The 27,159-nt window shown below is 47.5% G+C and overlaps 1 protein-coding gene and 1 long non-coding RNA gene across 2 annotated transcripts in view; one reads left to right on the top strand and one right to left on the bottom strand.

The window, feature by feature from the left end:
- Positions 1 to 27,159, bottom strand: part of LOC144479678 (CUGBP Elav-like family member 4) — a 524,426-nt gene that overhangs the window by 131,700 nt on the left and 365,567 nt on the right. The gene's annotated exons all lie outside the window — the stretch shown is intronic.
- The window catches only part of LOC144479681 (uncharacterized), a 93,361-nt gene that overhangs the window by 4,283 nt on the left and 61,919 nt on the right, over positions 1 to 27,159 (top strand). The window contains exon 2 of the long non-coding RNA XR_013495556.1: positions 8,335 to 8,434. This is a non-coding gene — a long non-coding RNA (uncharacterized LOC144479681). The remainder of the gene's footprint in view (positions 1 to 8,334; positions 8,435 to 27,159) is intronic.

The following is a 27,159-nucleotide window of genomic DNA, read 5'->3' as shown; positions in this document are numbered from 1 at the left end:
GATTGGCCATGGTACGTGCCCAAGGCTGCAAGGGCTGGGCCTGGTTATGATGCTCTTTCAGAGCCTCGTGGCAGAATCAATGGGCTGAATGGCCTCCTTCTGCATTGTAGGGATTCTATGTTCAGCGACAACGAATAAATATAAATATATAAATACTGTGGCTATAACAACATGATGTGGAGGTTAAAGTCCAACAGGTTTATTTGGTAGCAAAAGCCACATTTTGCTACCAAATAAACCTGTTGGACTTTAACCTGGTGTTGTTAAACTTCTTACTGCTATAACAACATGTCAGAGGCTAGAAATCCTGAGGCAAACAACTCATCTCCTGACTCACCAAAGCCTGTCCACCATCTACAAGGCACAGTCAGGAGTGTGATGGAATACTCCCCACGTGCCTGGATGGGAGCAGCTCCAACAACACTCAAGAAGCTTGACACAAAACAGCCTGCTTAATTGGCACCACATCTACAAACATCCACTCCCTCCACCACCGACGCTCAGTAGCAGCAGTGTGTGAAGTACTGCAGGAACTCACCAAGGTTCCTTGTACACAATCCATAATCATTATCATCTAAAAGGACAAGAGCAGGAGATACATGGGAACACGACCACCTGGAGGTTTCCCTCCAAGTCACTCACCATCCTGACTTGGAAATATATTGCCGTTCCTTCACTGTCGAAGGGGCAAAATCCTGGAACTCCCTCCCTAACAGCACTGTGGGCGTACCTACACTTCAGGGACTGCAGCAGTTCAAGAAGACAGCTCACCACCTCCTTCTCAGGGGCAACTGGGGATGGGCAGTAAACCCTGGCCTTGCCAGCGACGCCCACATCCCTCGAATGAATAAACCAAAATTTGGTCACTATCAACAACTCGTACTAGTCTAAGAGGAAGGACAGCAATGCCCAGGTGCTCACTGCGCAAGTTCACACATTAATCCTACTGTGGTAAGCTGGATGGCATCTGTGGAATTATCCCAGAATAAGACAAGCTCCTTTGGAGAGGGGGGGGGGGGGGGGGGGGAGGGGTTGGTGCAGCATTTTTCACTCAACAAAATTATTAATTTGTTATTCAGATATTCATTCAATAGTTTCAATAATTTATATAAGAGTTATGAAGAAAGAATGGCCATTCAGAATTCACAATGATTTGGATCCATTCTTTCAGTTTTTTATCCTAAATAATTAATATTATTTTAATAATTCTCCTCTGCTCTCAGGGACAAAAGGGGTTTTCAATATCCCACAGCTCTCCGTAAGAGCCAACACAAATTTTGCCAAGATTGTTCCGACTTTTTCTGATTCTTGCTCTTTTTAAAAATAATTTATGGGACATGGGCGTTGCTGACTGGCCACCATTTATTGCCCATCCCTAGTTGCCCTTTCAGAGGGCAGTTGAGAGTCAACCACATTGCTGTGGCTCTGGTGTCACATGTAGGCCAGACCGGGTAAGGATGGCAGATCTCCTTCCCTAAAGGATATTAGTGAACCAGATGGATTTTTCCACTGGTTGACACTGGTTTCATGGTCATCGGTAGATTCTTAATTCCTGATATGTTTTTATTGAATTCAAATTCCACCATATGCCGTGGCGGGATTTAAACCCGGGTCTCCAGAACATTAGTTGAGTTTCTGGATTAATAGTCTAGCGATAATACCACTCGGCCATCACTTCCCTCTTGAAGGCTGTGTGGTGAACCACTGTAGTTGTCTGTTTATGTGATAGTTTATGTGATATGCCTGGGCACGCCCCTGCTGCCTCAATCCGGGGCTCCGCCCTCCTCGGGGTATAAAGGTGGCTGGTCTCCGCCCCTTTTGCCTCAGTTCGGATTAGCTATCGGTTTGGGAGTGCTTCAGTTCTTTGTTAATAAAAGCCTGTTGTTTCACAACATCTAGTCTTTGCGTAATCAATGGTGCATCAGGCTGTCCTAGTTTAGATGGACATTAACAATGTCATTGATGGGTGGGTATTTTCTGGTAGATTTACATCTTGTTAATTTTGGCTAGGTGGCAAGTGGCTACACTGCAGAAAAGGCCATTGATTATTCAAAACACTTTGAGATGTTGCTACGACAGGAGGCATTAAATCCAATTATTGCCAATTATAAACGATCCCCCCCAGCATTTCCAATCTTAACAATATTAGGAAAGTTATGCTGAATCTGTATCCAGTCTTGGTTAGATCACAATTAGGATGCTGTACTGGTCACCGTAGACGCACTCTCGAGAGGGTACAGAGAAGGTTAAAAGGAAGGTACCAAACTGGCATGGGGTATATATATCTTAGCTGGGCCTTTTGGCTAAGGTCAAGAGTTGGATCAAGCCCAAGACGGAGGCAATGCCTTATCTTGTCAGCTTGGATCTTGTTTGCCTCTCATAGAATCCCTACAGTGCAGAAGGAGGCCATTCGGCCCACCGAGCCTGCACCAACAACAATCTCACCCAGGTCCTATCCCTGTAAACCCTATGGGTGTTTATCCTGCTAATCCCCCTGACACTGAGGGGCAATTTAGATGGCCAATCCACCCAATCTTTGGACTGTGGGGGGAAACCGGAACCCCTGGAGGAAACCTATGCAGACACAGGGAAAACGTACAGACTCCACACAGACAGTCACCCAAGGCCGGAATTGAACCCTGGTCTCCTGGCGCTGTGAGGCAGCAGAGCTATCCATTGTGCCACTGTGCCAACCCTGTCAAAGGTCCAGTTCAGCCACAAAGTCCAGTTTCAAAATAAGAAATCACTATATTTTATAGAAACAGACAGAGTTAGGTTCTGTTTCATCACCATGAAGATTGAGTGTCTACCTGCCCACAATATGCAACCACCTTCAAGTTCCCCTGCAAGTCACACACCATCCTGACTTGGAAATATATCGCTGTTCGTTCACTGTCGCTGGATCAAAATCCAGGAACTCCCTCGCTAACAGCACTAACTACACCACGCTACATGTGCTTGATCCTAACAACGGTTGCCAAAAATGATCGATCTTCTGCAGTGGCATCTCTCACCTTGCCTGAGCACCATATGTTCACCCAGAGAAACATCATAACATGAGTTGAGGCCATTCTGCCCTTTGAGCCTGTTCTGCCACTTAACATCATGGCTGGTTTGTATCCTAACTCTATGTACCCACCCCTATCCCTTAATATCCTCAAAAATCCATCAATCTAAGGTTTGATGTCATCAATTGAGGGAACAGCAAATGTTTTGTTGCAGGAGGAGGGAGGTAATGGCTGAGTGGTATTATCGCTAGATTATTGATCCAGAAACACAGCTAATATTCTGGGGACCTGGGTTCGAATCCCGCCACAGCAGATGGTGGAATTTGAATTCAGTAAAAAATATCTGGAATTAAGAATCCACTGATGGCCATTAAACCATTGTTGATTGTCGGAAAAACCCATCTCGTTCATTAATGTCCTTTAGAGAAGGAAATCTGATGTCCTTACGCGGTCTGGCCTACGTGGGGGTGGCACGATGGCACAGTGGTTAGCACTGCTGCCTCACAGCCCCAGGGACCCGGATTCGATTCCCGGCTTGGGTCACTGTCTGTGCAGAGTCTGCACGTTCTCCCCGTGTCTGCGTGGGTTTCCTCGTACAATCCGAAAGATGTGCTGGTTAGGTGCATTGGCCATGCTAAATTCTACCTCAGTGTACCCGAAAGGCGTCCCAGTGAGGTGACTAGGGGATTTTCACAGTAACTTCATTGCAGTGTTAATGAAAGCCTACTTGTGGCACTAATAAATAGACTTTAAAACTTTATGCGACTCCAGAGCCACAGCAATATGGTTGACTCTCAACTGCCCTCGGGCAACTAGGAATGGGCAATAAATGCTGGCCAGCCAGTGATGCCCATGGTCCAAAAATGAATTTAAAAAAGGAGAGTTTTCCACACTTCTACCACTTGTGTCTCCTAACCTCTCTCCTGAATGCCCTGGCATTGATGTTAAGGTAAGGGCGCCTTGTCTTAAACCTCATCGCCAGCAGAAAAGGTTTCTCTCTATTCTGTCTGGTCAATTCCTTTCAGAATCTGAAAACAAATGTCAAATCAAATCATCCCTCAACCTTTCCAATAAAGGGCAGTCTTTGCTCCTTGTGTACTTAGCTGTTGTCATCATGAACCGCAGCTCGTTTGGACTGCGATACTCTGCCAATAATGTGTCAGCAGCCCGAGTAATTTACTTGTTTAATTGTCACAAGGGAGCTATTTACACCAAGGCCCCAAAAACAGCAGCATAAATTGGCCGGTGGCTGCTCTGTTGACTAATATTTTGTGATTGCCGCTTAATTCATAATTTAAGAGCATCACAGATCAAAGGAGAGTTTGTTTGCCACATGGTTTGCCAATGCCAGGGTTAAGTGCTGAAAACCCGCCAGAGATGTTTGACGCAAACAAAATGGATGCTCCCCAATCGCTTGGGGTCACTTGGCAGTGAGCCACTTTCACCAGAGTTACGTGCAATAAATTGGTCAACATTCAACGATCCCTTATTTCCCTTCAATTTCAGAGGCAGATTGGCCAGTCCTTCATTTCATGGCGCTTTGGAAAAGAAATTCAACAAAATGTCTTCCCGAGGTGCTAAAAGACTCCCACATTTGTTTACAAAAGCTGCACCTTCTCAGCAGTTCAAGCACTTTATAATTCCAGAAAGGTGATAACTGTGTAATGGAAGCGATGGCGGAATCTTACCACCATTCACACCAGCGGGATTCTCCCATCCCGTCGCAGTTAATGGAAATTCGGCTGGCCGCCCAATTCTCCGATCCCGCTGCAGTGGGAGCATAGCGTGAATGGCAGATAAGACCACGCCCAATGAGTGTTTTATTTATCATGGGTTTTTTTTGCCATTCATAAAGAGACACTCACTGTTTTGCAGACAGAGCGGGAGTTTCATTTTTGTCACGATTATTCTCCTCAACTTCTTTGAATGAGTAGGCACTTCAACTATGGGTGCCTCACACCCCTTCATCAAACTCCACACCTATGCATTTCAAGCAGGAAAGGGGTGAACGTGAATGATTCTCTCCTCCCTGACGTTGAGGCACTGAGGCCAATGCTCCAGCTGGGGCCGGCTAAACAACACTTTGAAAGTCGATTGTTCGGTGTATGTTGCCAGAGAAGCAAAGACACACAATGACCATCTCCAACACAGGGGAATCTAACCTTCTCCCCTGACATTCAATGGTATCACCATCACTGAATCTCCCACTGTCATCATCCTGGGGGTTACCACTGACCAGAAACTGAACTGGACCAGCCATATAAATACTGTGGCTATCAGAGCAAGCCAGAGGTTGAATTTCTGTGGTGAGTGGTACGTCAGGAGTATGATGGGACTATTCTCCACTTGCCTGAATGAGTGTATCTCCAATAACACTCAAGAAGCTCAAAACCATCCAGGACAAAGAACTTAAGAACTAGGAGCAGGAGTAGGCCATCTGGCCCCTCGAGCCTGCTCTGCGACTATTCAACAAGATCATGGCTGATCTATTCGTGGACTCAGCTCCACTGACCCGCCCACTCACCATAACACTTAATTCCTTTACTGTTCAAAAATGTATCCATCCTTGCCTTAAAAACATTCAACGAGGTAGCTTCAAATGCTTCACTGGGCAGGGAATTCCACGGATTCACAACCCTTTGTGTGAAGAAGTTCCTCCTCAACTCAGTCCTAAATCTGCTCCTCCTTGTTTAGAGGCCATGCCCCCTAGTTCTAGTTTCACCCGCCAGTGGAAACAACTTCCCTTCTTCTATCTTATCTATTCCCTTCATAGTTTTATATGTTTCTATAAAATCTCCCCTCATTCTTCTGAAATCCAATTAAAGCAGCAACTTCCATGTTCTGTGAAAAAATCTTTTTAAAAATACGCCCAGATAGCGCAGCTAATGACGCGCACGAACCCATTACAGCACCAAGCCATAGAGTTCCAAGTTGAATCGCTGGCTTGCATTGTGAGTTGGCTGAACATTACAGGGGCAGTAGAAAGGGGGGGAGATGCAACAAACTGATCGATGCACCACAAACTTGGAGGGAAGAAAATCAGATCGCTCAGGTTTCCCTCTCTGGATTGTTATCATGTCCGCTCTGCCAGGAAGAGTGGCTGCGATGACCTCTGCAGTCAAAGAGCCTGCCGACCAGCCTCGCACATGAAGGAGGGCCTCTCAGGCGAGGGACTGTAGGCCCACTAGACGGTGAGCAAGAGCAAGCACAAAGAAAAAATGGGCTTGCCAACCTCATTTTATAAGGCAGCGCTGTCCCTTTAAGAGCTGGGGAACACAGACAGTGAGTAATTCATTTAGCCTTTGAAGACGTTATAGAATTCCACGTGGGATCTCAGACAGAGATCTGTGTAATTCTGGGTATGCATGAAATTGTCTGGTAGCGTCATCTCATGCCTCAGGGATTGATTATATAATTGTCACAATGCCATACCTGATCTAAGAGCCTTTAATATTGTCACTGGATGTTAAAGTAGAAAATCTCGCACTGCCTATTACTATTGGCTGCCTCTCCCTTGGGAGCTGTGTTCGAATCTGTCCCAGACAGTGAGGATGGATGTCTTCTCTTTCTGGTGGCTATTAAGGTTCAGAAGTGAAATGAATTGTGGCAGTCTCAATCCAGTTGCAAATGGAAATCAGTCCGAGGAATCTGCTGCACAGACATCGTACCAAACACGCCACTAATTCAATGGCTTCAGCCTTGGCAGGTGAAAGCTGGAAGGTGTGACAAATGCCCGAAGCCGGGCTTAAGGCCATGTAGGGGCAGCGCCACTTCCCCGCCACTGCGAATTGGCCAAATCCCTTCCTGCTTCTGCGGCAGAACGGAACGCGGTTTGGAGGCTACGGGCTGGGCGCAGAGTTAAAACCCCCTCCGCTCTGCGCTGCTCTGACAATAGCCCCCTTTAAAACTGGTCTCAGAGGGGCATGACTCTAACGCTGCATTAATCATTCCGCGGCCTCCCTCAGCGAGATTAACCCCCCTGCCAATGTGTGCAGCCAGGTCACTGGTTCAATGAGGCTCGGGTGAACCATAGTATCGGTGTTCATTCGGCTTTTTAGAAGGTGCTGGGCTAATAGACGTAGGGGGGGAGACAATATTTGCTCTTGAAAGGAACACATTTCTTCAAGCCTCCTTCAAGAAAAGAAGGTAATGTATTCTTATGACGCCCTATCACACCATCAAAATCATTTCACACAATGAATAACCTTTACAATGGCTCAAGGCAGAGGTCGGCAGGGTTTTAGGTACTGGCTTCACACACTATAAAAAGGATATTAAGGCTTTAAAAAAAGATGCATTACAGGTTTCTTAAGCTGCTTTTTGCATCCAGTGAATATGACTGGAAAGACTTTAGAATCTTTTCTGATGCGGACAAGGTAATATAACATAGGATTTTGTAATGGTGACAGGTTCGGATTGCATGGCATAGCAAATTAAATAGAAGCCGACAGCTTTCAGGGGGACAAAGAGGTTTGTGCAAGAGGTCAGAGATACAGAACTAAATGCAAGAGATTTATCACGGTCGCAGGGTAAGGGGTCGTCCATTGAAGACGGAGATGAGGAGGAACGTCTTCACTCAGAAGGTTTTGCATCTTTGAAATTCTCTGGGTGCGACATTACCGGCCATTCGCGCCACGCTCCCGCCGCAGCGAGGCCGATGAATTTAGCGGCCAGCCAAATCTCCTTTCACTGCAGCAGGATGGGAAAATCCCGCCGGCGTGAACGGTGATAAGATTCCGGCCTCTGCTCCAGATGAGCAGTCACTGGGTGGGACTTTACAGCCTCACTCATCCCAAAATCGTAAAATCCCACCCGAGGTCAACGGACCTTTCCATCATCCGCCCCCTCGCCCGCTCCGATTCCCGTGGCGGGCAGGGCGGTAAAATTCCAGCCACTGAGCAGATGTACGAGGCAAGTTTTTTTACACAGAGGGTGGTGGGTGGCTGGAACTCGCTGCCCGGGGAGGCAGTGGAAGCAGATACGATAGTGACTTTTAAGGGATTTCTTGACAAATACATGAATAGGATGGGAATGGAGGGATACGTTCCCCACAAGGGAACGGGGTTTTAGTTCAGTCGGGCAGCATGGTTGGTGCAGGCTTGGAGGGCCGAAGGGCCTGTACTGTGCTGTAATTTTCTTTGTTCTTTGAGCATATCCAAGATTTATAGATTGTTGGGCAGTAAGGAACTTGAGGAGATGGGCTGGGAAAGTGAGGTTGCTATAAAAGTTCAGCCCTGATCTTATTGAATGGTGGTGCAGGCTCGAGGGGCTGAATGGCCTACGCCTATTGTCTATTTCTTATGCTCTTGCTCTCTGTCTCACTCAGAACAGAGAACAGGAGAAACCTCATTACACTGAGAATTGTCAGGCTGTGGAATTCACTCTCAACGTTAATGATTGAGGCAGGAAGGACATCAACATTCAAGGTAAGTGGGTGATGGAAAAATTGTTTTATTTATTTATGTATTAGTCACAATTCGGCTTACATTAACACTACAATGAAGTTACTGTGAAAATCCCCTAGTTGCCACACTCCGATGCCTGTTCGGGTACACTGAGGGAGAATTTAACATGGCTAATGAACCTAATCAGCATATCTTTCAGAAGAGGGAGAGGGAGAGGAAGAGGGAGGGTAAAAGGGAGAGGGAGAGGAAGAGGGAGAGGGAGAAGAAGAGGGAGAGGGAGAGGGAGAGGAAGAGGGAGGGGGAGTGGGAGGGGTAGGGAGAGGGAGAGGGTGAGGGAGAGGAAGAGGGAGAGGAAGAGAGAGAGGGGAGGGAGGGGAAGAGTGAGATGGAGAGGAAAAAGGGGAGGGGGAGGGGGAGGTTGAGGGCGAGGGAGAGGGAGAGGGATGGGAAGAGGGAGAAGGCGAGGGAGAGGGAGCTAATTCTTCTTATCTCAAGGCAGCATGGCGATCGGACAACTGGCCTCAGTTCCTAAAGCTTGGGTGCAGACAAATCTAACTTGGCTCCCTGCTCTTGTCACTACAGTGACCTCCGCCGCAGACCGAGTTTGCCTGGATATTGATCCGAGACTGTAATGCTCACATCAACATGAGATGAGTAGCGCGCAGTCACACAAAAGGGGACAGTTTATCCTAATCTGTCCTTTGGGAAAATGACAGGATCAGATTAATGCTCATTTTACAACCTGTCCAATGAAGTCAATAGAGTCAATATAGGACTAACTGGCGTACCAAACAACCCTGCGCGTTTCACAGTGACTTAGAAAAAGGAGGCGTGAAACACATTGGAAGTCTAAAGTTTATTTATTCGTGTCACAATCACATTAACACTGCAATGAAGCTACTGTGAAAATCCCCAAGTCGCCACTCTCCGGTGCCTGTTCGGGTACACTGAGGGAGAATTTAACATGGCCAATGCACCTAACCAGCACGTCTTTCAGGCTGTGGGAAGAAACCGGAGCACCCGGAGGAAACCCATGCGGACACGGGGAGAATGTACAGATGCTGCGCAGAGAGTCACCCAAGCTGGGAATCGAACCTGGGTCCCTGGTGCTGTGAGGCAGCAGTGCTAACCACTGTGCCACCGGGAATCGAACCCAGGTCCCTGGTGCTGTGAGGCAGCAGTGCTAACCACTGTGCCATCGGGAATCGAACCCGGGTCCCTGGCGCTGTGAGGCAGCAGTGCCAACCACTGTGCCACCGGGAATCGAACCCAGGTCCCTGGCGCTGTGAGGCAGCAGTGCTAACCACTGTGCCACCGGGAATCGAACCCAGGTCCCTGGCGCTGTGAGGCAGCAGTGCTAACCACTGTGTCATCGGAAATCGAACCCAGGTCCCTGGTGCTGTGAGGCAGCAGTGCTAACCACTGTGCCACCGGGAATCGAACCCGGGTCCCTGGTGCTGTGAGGCAGCAGTGCTAACCACTGTGCCACCGGGAATCGAACCCAGGTCCCTGGTGCTGTGAGGCAGCAGTGCTAACCACTGTGCCACCGGGAATCGAACCCAGGTCCCTGGCGCTGTGAGGCAGCAGTGCTAACCACTGTGCCACCGGGAATCGAACCTGGGTCCCTGGTGCTGTGAGGCAGCAGTGCTAACCACTGTGCCACCGGGAATCGAACCCAGGTCCCTGGTGCTGTGAGGCAGCAGTGCTAACCACTGTGCCACCGTTAATACCACCTCAATGGGCTCAACGATGAGAAAATATTTCCCTGGCTGGCAAAGCTAGAACACGGGGGTCGCCATCTCGAATAAGAGGCCAGCTCAGTTAGGACTGAGATCTTCACGCAAAGGGTTGTAAGCCTTGGAATTCTCTATCTGTGAGAGTTGTGGATGCTGAATCATTGGATATATTCTGGGCAGAGGTTGATAGATCTTTGGGTACTAAGGAAATTAAGGGAGAGTGCGGGAAAGTGGAGTTGAAGTCAAAGGTCAAGTATGATCTTACCATCATCGAATCCCTACAGTGCAGAAGGCCATACGGCCCATCGAGTCTGCATTGACTCTCCAACAGAGCATCTTAGCCAGGCCCTATCCCCGTAATCCCACATATTTACCCCGTTAATCCCCCTAACTGACATATCTTGGGAAACTAAAGTGGAATTTAGCATTACCCAATCCACCTAACCTGCATATCTTTGGAGTGCAGGAGGAAACCGAAGCACCCGGAGGAAACCCACACAGACGCAGGGAGAACGCACCGACTTCACTCGGACAGTCACCCAAGGCCGGAATCGAACCCGGGTCCCTGGTGCTGTGAGGCAGCAGTGCTAACCACTGTGCCATCTAGTGGCGAAGCAGGTTTGAAGGGCCAAATGGCCAACTCCAGCCACTATCTAATGTTTTTATGTTACACAGAACGTCGCTTCCTGGAAGATGTCACCGATGGAAACCTTTTGAAAGTGAAAGTTTTGAAACAGCAATGCAGATTGTATTTTCTAGGTTGGTTTCGGCTTGAAATTTCTTTATCCCCATTTTGGTCACTCCATGATACATCATCATGATCTATTAGAGACCGTGTCCAACATCACAGAGAAAGAGTGGTCCTGGTGAGAGAGGGTGGGGGTGAAGCAATGTCTGAAGGGTGCCTTTGACTCCATGAGAATCAACACCATCAGGGTAGAAGGGACAGAAGTTGGTCAGGAGGGACAGACATTTTTTTTTTGACGATCGTCACGTTAATCGTTCTGAAATTGCTCTCTTCCACTGGGGCATCTTAGATTTTCTGACAGAACAGTGTAAGCAAGAAGGTTCTGATTTCAATCAGTAAAATGTCACTCTCGATGCAAACGGACAGCACCTGTAAGTGCCGGGAAATACTGAGGGCCACAGCTGCCAAACTAAACTGTACGTGACATAGATAAATGATTGTTGAATTATATATGTGATCTTATTATGTTTCAAGCAGTTGTAGAGTATTGGACTGAGCCTCAGGCGCACACTGGTATTAGCTGTTCTCTTGTACAGGTTATTAATTGCTCGGAATTAGACAAATGCCTGAGGTGAGGGGACAGGATAGCTTCATCTAACAAAAAAAAATGTCTTCCGCAGCAAATATTACTTGTCAGGTGGCACACTATTTGTCTGAAATGCTATCCCACTGGATCAGACAGAAACTTTATTTTTTAATCTCTCTGCACTTATAATTTTTTACAAAAAAAGTTCGACAAGAACCATCCAAAGTTTCAGAATCAAAAGATTCGGCATAGAACTCGCACAGGAGGTGGCATCGGGTGGTTTAGCACTCCGTCGCATAGTGAGGTTATTCTCGAAGGCCCCTGTTTCTATGCTATTGAAGCTGCACTCACCCAGGCAAGTGAAGAGTATTTCATTGCAGTCCTGACTGGGGAGTTGGTTTAGCTCAGTTGGCTGGAGGGCTGGTTCGTGATGCAAAATGATGCCAACAGCTTGGGTTCAATTCTCGTACTGCCTGAGGTTATTCATGAAGGCCCCGCCTTCACAACCTTGCCCCTCGCCTGAGGTGAGGTGATCTTCAGGGTTAAATCACCACTAGTCAGCTCTCCCTCTCAAAGGAGAGAGTGGCCTATAGTCATCTGGCGACTTTACCTTTGAAGCAAAGTAATCTCCCATTGATGTTCAATGATATAACCGTTTCTGAATCCGCCATGATCAATGTCCTGGGGTTCACCATTGACCAGAACTAGAAGTGGCAGTAGGCGTAGACATAGAAACATAGAAGATAGGAGCAGGAGGAGGCCATTTGGCCCTTCGAGCCTGCTCTGCCATTCATCACGATTATGGCTAATCATCCAACTCAATAGCCTAATCCTGCTTTCTCCCCATAACCTTTGATCCCATTCATCCCAAGTGCTACATCCAGCCGCCTCTTGAATACATTCAATGTTTGGGTCATACCATGGCCGCACGAGCAGGTCAAAAGCTGGAAATTCTACACGGAGTGACTCACCTCCTGACTCCCCAAAGCATGTCCATCATTTCCAAGTCAGGAGTGTATGGTAATGCCACCATAGTCCCAGATGACCCCATAGACTGCTCTCCCCTTTTGAGAGAGAGAGTTGACTGGAGATGATTTAGCCTGAGGATCACCACACCTCAGGCAAGGGGCAAGGTTGACAAGGCGGGGCTTTCATGAATAACCTCAATCAGTACGGGAATCGAACCTGCGCTGTTGGTATCGCTCTGCATCACGAACCATCCCTCCAGCCAACTGAGCTAACCGACTCCCCAGTCAGGAATGCGATGAAATACTCTCCACTTGCCTGGATGATTGCAGCTTCAACAACATAGAAAATAGGAGCAGGAATAAGCCATTCAGCCCTTCAAGCCTGCTCCACCACTCATATTGATTATGGCTGATAGTTAAATTCAAAATCCTGATCCCACTTTCCCTGCATTTAGCCCCAAGAGCTATATCTAATTTCTTCATGAGATCACACAACATTTTGGCCTCAACTACTTTCTGTGGTAGTGAATTCCACACATTCACCACCCTCTGGGTGAAGAAATTTCTATGAGATCTCTCACTCTTCTAAACTCCAATGAATATAATCCTAACTGATTTAGTCTCTCCTCATATGACAGACCTGCAACTCAAGAATCAGTCTGGTAAACCCTCGCTGCACTCCCTCTATAGCAAGGACATCCTTCCTCAGATAAGGACACCAAAACTGCACACAATACTCCAGGTGTGGCCTCACCAATGCCCTATATAATCGCAGCAAAACATCCCTATTCCTATGCTCAAATCCTCACACTCAAGAGGCTCAACACTACCCAGGGCATGGCAGCCCCAGTTGATTGGCAAGCTATCCACCACCATAAATATTCACCCCCCCCCCCCTTCTGATAGTCTTGCTCATCCAGAATGAAAAGGTTCCTTTTTGTAATCCTGATCATTGGTCGGTCACCTTGGAATGAAGCAGCGAAGGTGCTATTACAGAGAATTGAGCTTGGAAAGGAGGTCAGTGAGAGAACCTTGATATACATAAGATGCAAGCTTTCCAAAAACCCTTGCTTACACTGGTTTCATTTCAATTTTATCGTGTAGTTTTATTTATCGGGATTATGGATTCTCTTGCTGGAGCGGTGCAGTTGGCACAGTGGTTAGCACTGCTGCCTCACAGCTCCAGGGACTGGGTTCGATTACCGGCTTGGGTCACTGTGTGGAGTTTGCACATTCTCTCTGTGTCTGCGTGGGTTTCCCCCGGGTGCTCCGGTTTCCTCCCACAGTCCGAAAGATATGCAGGTTAGGTGACTTGACCATGCCACGTTCTCCCTCAGTGTACCCGAACAGGCGCCGGAGTGTGGCGACTAGGGGATTTTCACAGTAACTTCATTGCAGTGTTAATGTAAGCCTACTTGTGACTAATAAATAAATAAACTTTATACGCATCTTGTGGCACAGCGGTAGCGCACCTAACTTTGGATCAGGGGTTCCAGGATTGAGTTCAATGCTAGGACTTGTTGGCCATGGAAGAAGCTTTCCTAACACAGTTCAATGAGCTGATAATCCACACAGGAATCCTTCTCCACTGTTGCCCAAAGGGAAAAACAGTCTGGGTGCGAGGATATGCTTAAAAAAAAGATTTCCCTGGGTAAATCATAGATCATTTTTCTACATTAGAAAGAAAGGTTTTATGTACTAGGAGTAGTGGTGGTCGTAAGAGTTGGATATTAAGTAGGATGGTGAAGATTTAATCTGGAGCACCATTTTAATTAGGGTGGCACAGTGGCACAGTAGTTAGCACTGCTGCCTCACAGCGCCAGGGAACTGGGTTCGATTCCCAGCTTGGGTCACTGTCTGTGTGGAGTTTGTACATTCTCCCCGTGTCTGTGTTGGTTTCCTCCGGGTGCTCCAGTTTCCTCCCACATTCCAAAGATGTGCAGTTTAAGTGGATTGGCCATGCTAAATTGCCCCTTAGTGTCAGGGGGGTAGCAAGGTAAATACGTGGGGTTACAGGGAATAGGGCCTGGGTGGGATTGTGGTCGGTGCAGACACGATGGGCCGAATGGCCTCATTCTGCGCTGTAGGGATTCTATGATTTCTATGAATTTAAAGCATAACAGGACAAGAGAATGTGGGTACTAACCGGCACCAAGTAAATTTAGAGCTTCGATTAATACCTGGAAAAGGTGGCAGCAGAGCGCGGCACGGTGGCACAGTGATTAGCACTGCTGTCTCACAGCGCCAGGGACCCGGGTTCGATTCCCGGCTTGGCTCACTGTCTGTGTGGAGTTTGCATGTTCTCCCCGTGTCTGCGTGGGTTTCCTTCCGGTTTCCTCCCACAGTCTGAAAGACGTGCTGGTTAGGTGGATTGACCCGAACAGGCGCCAGAGTGTGGCGACTAGGGGAATTGCACAGTAACTTCATTGCAGTGTTAATGTAAGCCTTACTTAGGACACTAATAAATAAACTTTAACTGTAAAGAGGCAAAAAGAGGGTTAGATGGGAGAGGACAATTTGTAGGTCACTGCGGAAGGATGAATTCAGTGCGAGGGATGACCTCTCTCATCTGCACTTAACCTTGTGACAGCCGTGGATGTCTCCATGCCGTGGGTGCACTGGCAATTTTCTGCCTTCACATGAATACTCTTGTGAGAAGCAACCTTGACAGATTGGACAAGGAATGCAAACTGCAGTGAAGTATGATCTAACCTCTCAAAGTGTTATCTTGCTTTCCATTCAGAATTACAAAAGACAGTGCAAAGAAAAAGATCTTCAAAACAATCTCCTCACTGCAACGCTGGACTGACAAAACTGTTCAATATAATGATGCATCGTCTGATATTAATACAGTCCCAGTAAATACATCATTCTGAGGGGCATCAAGCACAGTATTGACACGCCAATGTCCACTGACTGATCATCTGAGAGCAATAACGTCAAAACAAAATGATGCATCTTTTGGCGTGATGCATGACCAAAAAGGTTGATAATAGCAATGATGAGAAAAATAGACTGGGTGTGCATAAAAAGAGAGGATCCCCACAGAATCATCCATTGTGGGAATCAATACAACCTGACGACTTCTCACTGCCTCGCTCCAGTGCTGGCGAGAAGCAGAATTTCTTGCTAATTTTCACGCCGGTTACTCAGTCTCCGGCTTTGCGGCAGCAGAGTTTTTGAACAGCGAGTTCACAAGGACTAAACACAACCTTATTTCAGCAACTTAAACGTCACAGCCGTGCTCCAGGCTCCAGATCACCCAGAAACTGATCCTTAGATATAGAACAACTGATGTTGACGCTCCGGTTTCCTCCCCCGGTCCGGAGATGTGCAGGTTGGGTGGATTGGCCATGCTAAATTGCTCCTTGGTGTCAGGGGGAACAGCTAGGGTAAGTGCATGGGGTTATGTGCATAGAGTCTGGGTGGGATTGTGGTCAGTGCAGACCCGATGGGCCGAATGGCCTCCTTCTGCACTGTAGGATTCTATGATTCTACGTTGACAGAATATGGCCATTTTTTAACAAAGTTTTCATTTCTTAATGTCACCAGTAGGCTTACATTAACACCGCAATGAAGTTACTGTGAAAATCCCCTAATCGCCACGCTCTGGCACCTGTTCGGGTACACTGAGGGAGAATTTAGCTTGGCCAATACACTTAACCAGCACGTCATATGGACTGTGGGAGAAAACCAGAGCACCCGGAGGAAACCCACGCAGACACGGAGAGAACGTGCAGGCTCCACACAGACAGTGACCCGAGCCAGGAATTGAACCCCGGTCCCTGATGCTGTGAGGCAGCAGTGCTGACCATTGTGCCACCACGCCACCCAATTTGGCCCATTGCGAAGGTGCAATCCACAACCAAGTCTTCCCATAGCTCTCAGGGGGAGATGGTGGTGCAGTGGTAAGGTCACTGGGCTTGTAATCTAGGGACCCAGGCTGATGCTCTTGTGAGATGGGTTCAAATCCCACCACTGCAGTTGGTGGAATTTAAATTTATTTGGTAAAATAAGAACAAAGAACAAAGAAAATTACAGCACAGGAACAGGCCCTCCGATCCTTTAAGCCTGCACCAAACATGCTGCCCGACTGAACTAAAACCCCCTATCCTTCCGGGGACCATATCCTTCCATTCCCATCCTATTCATGTATTTGTCCAGATGCTCCTTTAATGTCACTATCGTATCTGCTTCCACTATCTCCCCTGGCAGCGAGTTCCAGGCACCCGCCACCCTCTGTGTAAAAAGCTTGCCTCGTACATCTCCTTTAAACCTAAGCCCCCTAGTAATTGACTCTTCCACCCTGGGAGAAAGCTTCTGACTATCCATCTGGAATTGAAAACTGGTATCAATGATGACCATTGTCGATTGTCATTAAAACCCACCCGGTTCACTAATGTCCTTACCTGCTCTGGCCTACATGTGACATTTGACATGTGACATTTCCACTCCATCTGACGAAGGAGCAGTGCCCCGAAAGCTAATGGTGTTTGCTACCAAATAAACCTGTTGGACTTTAACCTGGTGTTGTTAAAACTCTTACTGTGTTCACCCCAGTCCAACACCGGCATCTCCACATCATGACTACATGTGACTCCAGACCCACAGCAATGTGATTGACTCTTAACTGCCCCCTAAGCAAGCCATTCAATTCAAGGGCAACTAGGGATGGGTGACGAATGCTGGCCAGCCAGCGGCGCCCATGTCCCACACATGAATACATCTTCTGATTGGTTGATGCGGGTAAAGGAGGCACTCTGATTGGTAGATGCTGGAAAAGGAGACACTCTGATTGGTAGATGCTGAAAAAGGAGACACTCTGATTGGTAGATGCTGGAAAAGGAGGCACTCTGATTGGTAGATGCTGAAAAAGGAGGCACTCTGATTGGTAGATGCTGGAAAAGGAGGCACTTATTGTCCATCCTTGCTTGTAGTGTGAAGTTGGAGATCTCTGAGTAATTGTTTCCAATGTGGGATACATTGATAGAAAGAAAAATAAGGAGGTTACTTATTACTTAGAACATATAAATCTAAGGAGGTGGGAAAGCAAAGGATCTGGGAGTGCAATTGCACAAATACAGGTGAACAAGGCCAAAAAAAAAACAAAACAAGGTTTATATCGAGAGGGATAGAATTGAAAAGTAAAGAAGTTGGGCTAAACTTGTATCGAACCTTGGTCAGACTACACATGGATGACTGCACATAATTCCGGTGTCACATTATTTAAAAAGATATAGAGGCACTGTCAAGGGTGTCAGAAGATTGACAAGGATGATATCAGGGATGAGAGGAGATATTTCTGTCAGGAGAGGATGAATTGGCTGGGTCTCTTATCTCTTTTCTCTGAGGAGTGACCTAATAGGGATCTTTAAAATGATGAATGGTTTTGTTAAAGTGGAGAAAAGAGAGAACGAGAGGGATTTTGTACCAGTGACTGGGGTCTCCGCCACCAGCTACAGAGCTGACAGGATCCCCGCATTGCCTCTTTCCAGGAAGACCCACCGGCACTAGGTGCCAATCAGGCAGTTGTCAGGCCAGCTGCGGGCCTTTCCCCAGGATTAGGACCCCAGGGTGGACGATCGAGAGTGTTTGGCCAATCAGAGGCAGGCAGAAGGCAGTGGCTGCTGCCGGAACTCCCAAGGCCCAGGATCAAGGAGGGACAAAAGCCACAGGCGAGTCACAGCCGGATGGGGTCATGGGGGAGAGGGTTATGAGGAGGTCAGCGGCAAGGGAAGACTGGCACTCAGCGGGCACCTCCTTCTTGCTGTCGGGCCCCTCAGAAAGAGGGGCCCCTTCCCTCCCCAACCTCTGACTACCCCAGGAGCCAGCTAGCAAACACGCCAGGGTTTTCTTGTCATGCAGGTAGCATGAAGCCCCCTCCCCCGGCCCCGCCACCCGCCATTGGGATGGTATCTCTGGTGGCAGGATGAGGCCCTTAAGTGGACATCAATTGCCCACTTAAGGGCATCAATTAGCAACAGTGCAGGAAGGCAAATCACAGGCCTTGCCACACTTCCTGCCTGATTAAATGCCCGCCCCACCACCAAACTGACCTCAGGGGTGGGTACAAGATTCTGCCCAATATTTCCTCTCATGGCAAAGAGGATAACTAGAGGCCATTAATATAAATATAGTAATCAAGAAATCCAGAAAGGAAATTCAGAATAAACTTCTTTATCCAAAGAATAGTGAGGATGTGGAACTCACGACCAGAGGGAGTGGTTGAAGTGAACAATATGGATACATTTAAGGGGAAACTAATTAAGAATATGAGGGAGAAGGGAATAGAGGGTTAAACTGATAGATTTAGATGGGAAACGTTGGGAGGAGGCTGAGTGGAGCATATACACTCGGATAGGAGGCCAAAACTCCTGCTTTACTGCGACGTATCCAATGTAATCTTATGGAAGCTAAGAATAAACATATCAGCCGGATTATATGGGGTCTGAAGGATTGATAATACTTTACGGCACGATGGCACAGTGGTTAACACTGCTGCCTCACAGCTCCAGGGACCCGGGTTCGATTCCCGGCTTGGGTCACTGTCTGGGTGGAGCTTGCATCTCCTCCCCGTGTCTGCGTGGGCTTCCTCCGGGTGCTCCGGTTTCCTCCTACAATCCAAAGGACGTGCGGGGTAAGTGGATTGGCCATGCTAAATTCTCCCTTAGTGTCAGAGGGACTAGCTAGGCTAAATGCATGGGGTTATGGGGATAGGGCCTGGAATTGTGTATGGTGCAGGCTCGATGGGCCAAATGGCCTTCTCCTGCACTGTAGGATTCTATGATTCTACGATAGTAAAGCAGTTGAGTTTTAACAACAATTTATCATCTTTCATTGTCAAATTTCTTGATGCCAATCCACAAATTCATTGAATTCAGTTTCTCTGGTGGGATTTGAACTCAGGATCTTTAGCTTTCCTGGCTCAACACCAAAGCCACTTAGTGCCATACAACCTGGGTGATGGTTTATCGACCAACAGGGAAGAGCCCCTGGTTCTCGTGTACAAGATCCCAGGCCATTGTGGGAGAGGAGAATGTGTTCAGCAGGGGGTCGGCCAGGGGACCAGGAAAATTAGCACAACAGCAACAGCACCCTCACTGCAGACTGGCTGTCTCTGCATATACATGAAATAGACAGCACAGACAAAAGGTGGATGTTTCACTCTATCTATCAACAGGATACAGCTGATTGTCCTTGCTAACAGCACTGAAACTGTTATAAAGACATGATTAAGTGACCCATTATCTGAATGGACATTCCATCTGTCCACCACTAAAGATTATGACATTATCGATGGGACACAATTAAACAGCTAGTGTCTCGGGCCTACCTCATTGTATCATATGTAAATTAATTAACCGGCGTGCGTGAGTAGAAACAATTATCTTTACTAGAAGTTGTGCTCTATAAAAAGGTTGACTGTACACAATTGAGCAGAGCAGACTGAAGAAGCCTTAGAAATTCTCCAGTTTTCCTCTCTTTATCGATATGAAGGCAATAAAGGAACGATCACTCACAAACGTGGTGTCCGAATATCTTTCGAGCCCTGACACCATGATCATCATGGTCAAGATGCCCATGATTTCAAGGTATCCATCTCCCCACCCACCCCATTCCCCCCACCCACCCCCCACCTCCCCCCCCCCCCCCCCGCCAACCCCCCACCGCCACTGTCCACACATCCCCCCCACCGACCCTGCTGCCCTAGCTCCACCGGCAGCATGTCGTCTGGCACAATGGGTGCCCCTTGGTTGTGCCCAGGCAGCACATCACCAGGGGACATCGCCGGCACATCCATTTTGGCAACCGGCTTCAAACCGCCCACGTTTCAAACTAATTTCGAAAGGAGCTGCATCTTAATGTTCCACGAGGGACACAAATAACTGACAAATGTGACATTACTTCAGATTGATGTGTAAAGTTTCGTACGTCGGTCACCTCAACCTCACAGCTGAAGTCACTGCTGCGGGAAAATAGCCAAAGCTGAAGAAAATGCACCAGAAAAAAAATTGTTGAAATAATCATAATTTTGTTTTTGGAAATGGAAGAAGCAATTCGCTGTGTAGAAGGCTGCCTTAAATAATGATGGTAAACAATCATTTTGATAGCAATTGTCACCTCACCGTTGGAAGGAATGTTTGATGTAGAGTTGCTGATCTTTGAATGACATTTCCCTGACTGGGGTTGTTAATGGATCGCTGGCCAACCTATTAGGATTTGCCTGATATATGCGATGTTGCACATATTATTAAGCAGTGAGGAAAGGCGGCACAATCAGAGGTGCCAGCAGTCTGGGGAGGATTCATCGGATCGAGGACATTTCTCCATCAACAACTTCAAGATTGAGAAGCATCTCTTTGTAACAGAGGTGGACGGCGAACTCAGTTCTCATCTCAACATGCTCCCCACTACAACCCGCTTCCAAACCCACCCCCCTACTTGGACCATTTCTGGTTTGGAGCTTAAAAGGCAACTGGAAAATGAAGAGACTTCTATGCAAATAGTGTCTTACTGGACCATGTCCCAAAGCACCGTGCGGTTAGTGAAATGTTGTCACCACTGTAATGTCAGATATGCGGCTGCAAATTTGTACACAGCAAGCTCCCATTAACAGCAATGTGATAATGACCAGAAGTGATGTTGATTGAAGGGTAAATATTGGCCAGGATACCGGCCATAACTCTTTAAAATAGTGGCAAAAGATCTTTTAAATCCACGATGTGGAGATGCCGGCGTTGGACTGGGGTAGGCACAAGTAAATAGTCTCACAACACCAGGTTAAAGTCCAACAGGTTTATTTGGTAGCACGAGCTTTCAGAGCGCTGCTCCTTCATCAGGTGAGTGATATGGAGGACTCACCTGGAGGTCATCAGGACTCACCTGATGAAGGAGCAGTGCTCCAAAAGCTTGTGCTACCAAATAAACCTGTTGGACTTTAACCTGGTGTTGTGAGACTACTTACTCTTTTAAATCCATCTGAGGTGGCAAGCAGGGCCTCAGTCCAACATTTCATCCAAATGATGGCATCTCTGACAGTGCGGCACTCCTTCAGTACTGCACTGCAGTCTTGACTTTTTGCACTCTGGTTCTGGAGTGGGACTTGAACCCCCAATCTTCTAACTTAAAAAAAGCAAGAGCACTACAAACTGAGCCACAGCTGACATGATTCGAAAACAACTTGTGGAGAAAAAGGTGTGAACACCCATGAACATTTAAGCATGCATCAGGGGGAGATTGGGCCTACTAAATCAAATGTAAATGAACAACACCAGTGACCAAAATCCACCGACTGCTTTCCCATTACTAGGCACAACATTACAAGACATTGGTCAGGCCACACTTGGAATACTGTGCGCAATTCTGGTCACCCTATTATAGAAAGGATATTATTAAACTAGAAAGAGTGCAGAAAAGATTCACGAGGATGCTACCGGGAGTTGCTGGTTTGAGTTATAAGGAGAGGCTGGATAAACTGGGACTTTTTTCTCTAGAGCGTAGAAGGCTGAGGGGTGATCTTATAGAGGTCTATAAAATAATGAGGGGCACAGATCAGCTAGATAGTCAATATCTTTTCCCAAAGGTAGGGGAGTCTAAAACTAGAGGGCATAGGTTTAAGGTGAGGGGGAAGAGATACAGAAGTGTCCAGAGGGGCAATTTTTTCACACACAGGGTGGTGAGTGTCTGGAACGAGCTGCCAGAGGCAGTAGTAGAGGCGGGTACAATTTTGTCTTTTAAAAAGCGTTTAGACAGTTACATGGGTAAGATGGGTATAGAGGGATATGGGCCAAACGTGGGCAATTGGGATTAGCTTCGAGGTTTAAAAAAAAAGGGCAGCATGGACAGGTTGGGCCAAAGGGCCTGTTTCCATGCTGTAAACCTCTATGGCTCTATGACCCTATTAAAGGCAACCATCCTGTACATGTATTGTTTTTGTTGTGTATGTGGTGTCTGTCTCTTTAAGACAGTACAGCAGAAGTGAGCCTCCTGACTTGAGGAACCAATGGAACCTGAGAGTGAAGGATCACCCCAGAGGGTGAAGTCCTCTCACGGGCAGAGAATCATCAAGCAGCCACGTAGTAGACAAGCAAGGACTGGCGCTGCTACCCCAGGGCAGGCAAGGACGGCAAACTCCTGTACATGGTTTTATTTATTGATTTTTACGGGATGTGGGCGTCGCTGGCTGGGCCAGCGTTTATTGCCCATTCCTAACCGCCCTCCATTTCAGAGGGCATTTAAGAGTCAACCACATTGCTGTGGGTCTGGAGTCACATGTAGACCAGACCAGGTGAGGACAGCAGATTTCCTTCCCTAAGGAAAGGAAAGGGTGCAGATTGTAATGTTACAGTCATAGCTCGGGTGTAGAGACACTTTGGGGGGGAACTTTCCTGTCCCGCCTGCCACGGGAATCGTGGGGGAGGGGACCATGCAAAGGTCCATTGACCTCGGTGGGATTTTCCAGTTTTGGGGCGAGCGTGGCTGGAAAATCCCACCCTCTGTATCTCGTCATTAATGTGCACAGAACATGTAGTATACTCCAGCACTGTAAGTATAGATCTGTGTTCTCTAAGCCAAGGTTCCCCACTCCCAAATGGTAAACTGTTATATCTTCATTTATATAGCACCCCCAACATCTCTCAGAAACTTTCAATGTATCATGGAGTTTTACAACAGAAAGAAGCCCTTTAGCCCATCATGTCTGCACCAGCCATCAAACATCAATCTACTCAAACCCTTCCTTCCAGCATTTGGTCCATAGCCTTGTGTGCTATGGCATTTCAAGTGCTCATCTAAATGTTTCTTAAATGTTGTAACAGTTCCCGCCTCTACCACCCTTTTGGGCAGAATTCCAGGTAAAGGTTGTTCCTCAAATCCCCCCCGAATTTCCTGCTCCGACCTTAAATCCATGCCCTCGGTTATTGACCCTTCTACTAAGGGGAAGCGTTCCTTTCCATCGACCTTATCTCTATCCCTCATAATTCTGTGCACCTCAATCAGGTGTCCTTCCCCACCCCCCAGTTAGAATGTAACCAATGATAGCATTGGAACTGTTGTAGTGACCAATGGCAACATGCTGTAAGGGTCAGCTGACCCCAGCAAACTATGTAACCAATGACAAAATGATGTGGTGGTCAGCTGACCAGCTGACTCAGTATAAATCAGAACCTGTTGGGAATTGTTAGCTTGCTTGCAATGGCCCAGGGTGCGGCCTCAAGTGTTGGAGTAATGATGTTTCTTCATTAAACCTTGTTCGTTGCTTTATAAGGTTTGTTTCATTGCCTTCTGCTGGATCAACCCCCGCCACCTACCGCCACCTCCCCCCCCCGCCACCTTCTCCTCCCCCCCCCCCCCCCTCCTCCACTCTCCCCGCAAGCCTCCTCTGCTCTGAGGGAAAAATCCCCAGCTTAATCAGCCTCACTTCGTAGGTACAACGCTCCAGCCCAGGCAACATCCTGGTGAATCTCCTCTTCACCCTCTCTAGTGCAATCACATCATTCCTATAGTCTGGTGAGCAGAACTGCACACAGTACCCCAGCTGTGGCCTAGTGAGTCTTTTATACAACTCCATCATAACCTCCCTGCTCTTATATTCTATGCCCCAGTTTATAAAGGCAAGTATTCCATATGCCTTTTTACCAACCTTGTCTACTTGTCCTGCTGCCTTCAGGGACCTATGGGCATGCACCCCAAGGTCCATCTGGTGCTCTGTATTCCCTTGTGTCCTACCATTCATTGTGTATTCCCTTGCCTTGTTAGTGCTCCCAAAATGTATCACCTCACTCTTTTCATTTGCAACTGTTCTGTCCATCTGATCAGCCTGTCTATATCATCCTGGAACCTCAGGTTTTCCTCCTCACTATTTACCACACCACCAATTTTCGTGTCATCTGCGAACTTACTGATCGTACCCCCACATTGACATTTAGATCATTAAATGTACACTACAAACAGCAAGGGACCCAGGACTGATCCCTGTGGAACACCACTGGACACAGACTTCCAGTCACAAAAATAATCTTTGACTATTACCCTCTGCCTCCTGTCGCTAAACCAATTTTGAATCTAATGCGCCCCAGATCCCACGTGTACTTACTGTCTTGATCAGTCTCCCATGTAGGACCTGGTCAAAATGTCCTCACACAATGAATTAGGTAGGACTACCTTGAAAGGACAGCACCCAAACATTCTGCCGGACAAATCTCAGTGTTTACACTCCACATGTGCCTCCTTTCACATTATTCAATTAGCATATCCTTCCAGGCTTTTCTCCCTCATGTACTTACCTAGCCTCCCTCTGAATCATCTAGGCTATTCATCTCCATTACGGCACGGTGGCACAGTGGTTAGCACTGCTGCCTCACAGCACCAGGGACCAGGGTTCAATTCCGACCTCGGGTCACTGTCTGTGAGGAGTTTGCACATTCTCCCCGTGTCTGTGTGGGTTTCCTCCGGGTGCTCCGGTTTCTTCCCACAGTCCAAAGATGTTCGGGTTAGGTTGATTGGCCGTATTAAATTGACCCTAGTGTCAGGGGATTAGCGGGGTAAATATGTGGGGTGGCGGGAATAGGGCCTGGGTGGGATTGTGGTCGGTGCAGACTCGATGGGTCGAATGGCCTCCTTCTGCTCTGCAGGGATTCTACGATTCTATGATTATTCCACACACCGGTTGAAGCCTTGATGTCTATTTGGATACGGTGACTAGTACGGTGCAAGCACTCCCACAACAACGTGCCAGCGACCTTCCCCAGACAAAAACGACTAGTTAAACTGTTTATTTTGCAGTGTTGGATGAAGAAGGGAAGTCGAACAGCAGGCCAGGAAAACTGCTGTTCCTCTTCGAATAGTCCCCAGGAATCTTCACTGTCCAGCCGACTCATTGAGACAGGCAGAGCGGACATTGGTTTAATAAGCCACCTTGAAGAGTGGCGTCTCCAATAATGCAGCACTCCCTCAATGCCAAAATGGACTGTCAGCCGCGTTGCAAACTCAAGCTTCGACGTGGAAATTGGACTCGCAATCTTCTAACCCAGAGGGGGGGGAGCGACCAACTCAGTCAAGGAAGGAAAAAAAAATCTGCGGGGTAGATTTGCAGAGAGGCAATAAAGACACTTGAGTGTGAATTATCTTCCAATGCACAGCATATGCTCACAGCCATTTAAGAATTCTTCAGGGAATTCATCAAAGTCAGAAGCACTCGTAGTCACGAATGAGAAGAGTAGACACTATTGACTTATTTCGTTTTTATGATTTAAGGTTGCTTGGATACAATACAATTGTGTTTCGAAAGCTGTCTGTACTGAGTGTGTTACATTCACACATCTCTGTTAGACGGTATGGTGTTAAAGCTCGCCGCTGTCTACTGTGACCAAGTCATACTGCATTGAGCATCCTGCATTATTTTCTTTCCTGAAGATTGCAATATCATTCTGCAGGAAACCGGGTACTTCCTCCACCCAAAGGACTACACTTTCTGCATGAGCACACACATCTGGCGACACGGTGGCACAGTGGTTAGCACCGCTGCCTCATAGCACCAAGAAGCCGGGTTCGATTCCCGGTTTGGGTCACTGTCTGTGTGGAGTTTGCACATTCTCCCCCGTGTCTGTGTGGGTTTCCTCCGGGTGCTCCGGTTTCCTCCCACAGTCCAAAGATGTGCTGGTTAGGTGCATTGGCCATGATAAATTGCCCCTAAGTGCCCCAAGATACGTAGGTTAAGGGAATTAGCGGGGTAAAGGAGTCTGCACGTTCTCCCCCGTGTCTGCGTGGGTTTCCTCCGGGTGCTCCAGTTTCCTCCTACAGTCCAAAAGACGTGCTGGTTAGATGCATTGGCCGTGCTAAATTCTCCCTCAGTGTACCCGAACAGGGGCTGGAGTGTGGTGGCCCAGGGATTTTCACAGTAACTTAATTGTAGTGTTAATGTAAACCTTACTTGTGACACTAATAAATAAACTTTAAAAACTGAGTATCATTGGACTATGTGAGACAGAGATCTTCGCGCCAAAACATCAGACTGATTGCTCTTCCCAGCAAAGGGGGTCACCGGGAAGCCTTAGTGAAGCCCCCAGTCTCGGGCAATAATGAATCACCACATGGTTTGGACAAGGTACTAGCAGAGGGTTCCCGTGGATCTGTACTCTAGGCCGGAGTAAACACTTTAAACAGGAGACAAGAACTGAAGAGAGAGGAATCACAGCAAGATGAAAAATAATCACAGTTTATTAATAGGATTGATTTTGCATTCTCTGTGCCAAGGCAAAAAAATCAGCCGTTAGATCAGCACTTGGCACGGTATTTTATGTGCTAAATGTTCAGCTCTGAACACTTCTCCTCAATCAGTTTGCCTATCCATCTCACCCGAGGTATCTGGGGTTTGCTATCCCTCTATGACAGCCATGATCAGTCAACTCATAGGCAAGCCATGGTCACGTCTCTTCGAATTAAAGTCAAAGATCTTCCAAACCAATTGGACCTTCCCCTCACTGCAGTGTTCAGTAGAAGCTCATTGGTTTTAGAGAAGGTGATGCCAGCCTCACTAGAAGCTCCCCGACAGGATCTGTTTCTCGTCCATGTGACTGTCCCAACGTTAGATCTTTTGTTTGCATGTGGCCACTGGCAAAAGCAACCTTACCCTGCCCGCTCCTTCATTTTCAAACTGTGGCTGGTTTAATTACCTAAGTTTACGCTTATTTATCAGTGTCACAAGTCGGCTTAACACTGCAATGAAGTTACTGTGAAAATCCTCTAGTCGCCACACTCCGGTGCCTGCC

The sequence above is a fragment of the Mustelus asterias genome, chromosome 26 (genome assembly GCF_964213995.1).
Source record: "Mustelus asterias chromosome 26, sMusAst1.hap1.1, whole genome shotgun sequence".
NCBI lineage: Eukaryota > Metazoa > Chordata > Chondrichthyes > Carcharhiniformes > Triakidae > Mustelus > Mustelus asterias.
This window is presented reverse-complemented; position numbering and strand designations above follow the sequence as displayed.